This window comes from Pyrus communis, chromosome 16, assembly GCF_041283825.1.
Source record: "Pyrus communis isolate YQ-2024b chromosome 16, ASM4128382v1, whole genome shotgun sequence".
In the NCBI taxonomy this organism is placed as follows: Eukaryota; Viridiplantae; Streptophyta; class Magnoliopsida; order Rosales; family Rosaceae; genus Pyrus; species Pyrus communis.
In genome coordinates, this window is record NC_142580.1 from 26305283 (window position 1) to 26306870 (window position 1588).

Sequence of the window (1588 nt, forward strand, 5' to 3'; positions counted from 1 at the left end):
TCGGGTTGTGTTAGATTTGTATCAGAGCCTAGGTTTGGCAATCCTGCATATTTTGTGAATATTTTAATTATTTTGGTGTCTTCTGTCAGAATTATGGTGCCTCGTAGAGAGCCATGTCATTCAGCTGAGCCTAGTTTCCCCGATATAGCTCAGTTAGGAGAAGCTATAGCTCATGCTATTCAGTCTTTGCTTTGCCCTCCTCAGAGGACTCCCCTAAAGACTATGTATAATTTGAAGTTGGATAAGTTTGAGGGTAATGAAGGACATAAAGGAGCAGAGTGGTGGCTCGATCATCTTGAAAAGACTTTTCGAGTGATGCAAAGTCAAGGGAATCTTCCTCCTGAAAGGTGGGTCGAGGTGACTACATGGTTCTTAGGTAAAGAACTAGTATCCTGGTGGGAACAGGAGGCTTATCAGTTGACCTCAGAGGAAATTGCTGACTGGGAAGTGTTTAAATAGTTGTTTTAGAAAAGTTTTATTCCCCTCAGTATATTGACCGCAAGAAGTAAGAATTTACTCAATTGAGACAAGGGAAGATGACAGCGAATGAGTATTTTAAGAGATTCACTGACTTGTCTTGTTATCATCCGAATGTTGCTGCTAATCCGGTTGAGATGCTCCGTTGTTTCAGATTGGGTATTAAAAAGAAGTGGCGTTCTATGGCGACCACTATTCCTTGTGCTTCTTACCAGGAGTTCTATGAGATTTTGTTGAGGCTTGAGGATTCAGAGAATATGCCTAGTGAAAGTGAAGAGGAAGAAGAAAATGACGGTAATCAAAAGAGAGATGATAAAGGGAAAGGTCAATCATCTCAAAGACCTCGCAAGACTCAGGGTTTTAAGCGAAGTGGAGCTAGTTCCAATTCTTCCAGCGGGGGTTTTAGTGCCACTGGTCAGAGAAGAGGTGGTGGATTTTCTGGGGGTCCTAGATTCCAGAGACAGGGGGATGCTAGTAAAGGAAGTGCTCCGTTGTGTCGCAGATGTAATAATAAACATTTTAGGGAGTGTAAGAGAGGCAGCAGTGGATGTTTTACTTGTGGTCAAATGGGGCATAGAGCTATAAATTGCCCTCAGAATTAGCAGAGGCCCCAGTAGCCTTCCTTGCCACCACCAGCACAGATCCAGCAAATTACAGGGTCTGGTAGTTATGGTCAGATGGGTCGTGGTGGTGCTTACCTTTATCAGGGTGGCGCCGCTCCTTATACTTCAAGGCAGTATCAGTATTCCCAGGATGCTTATTATCAGAGTGGGTATCCTCAATATTCTGGAGGTTATACGCCGTATCCTCCCATTCCAGCTGGTTGATCTCAATGGTACTAGGGAGGATAGCCCCAACAAATAGAGATTGCTTCCAGTAGTGCAGGATCTTCAAGGCAACCTGGTCAGCCAAGTCAAGGTCGTGGTGTGCAGGGGCGAAATAATCAAGCTAGTAGAGGTCGTAGGGGACAACAACAAGCCCAAGGACGTATTAACAATATCTCTCAGCAGGATGCTCAGAGTCATCCAGACTTGATCATGGGTACGTTAAACATTCTTGGTCACTTTGCTAGTGTTTTAATTGATTGTGGTGTTATGCATTCTGTCATTTC

At 44.0% G+C, this 1588-nt stretch overlaps 1 pseudogene; it reads left to right on the top strand.

Moving 5' to 3' along the window:
• LOC148690199 (uncharacterized) lies at nt 1-1079 on the top strand (annotated as a pseudogene).
• Nucleotides 1080-1588: the final 509 nt, after the last annotated feature.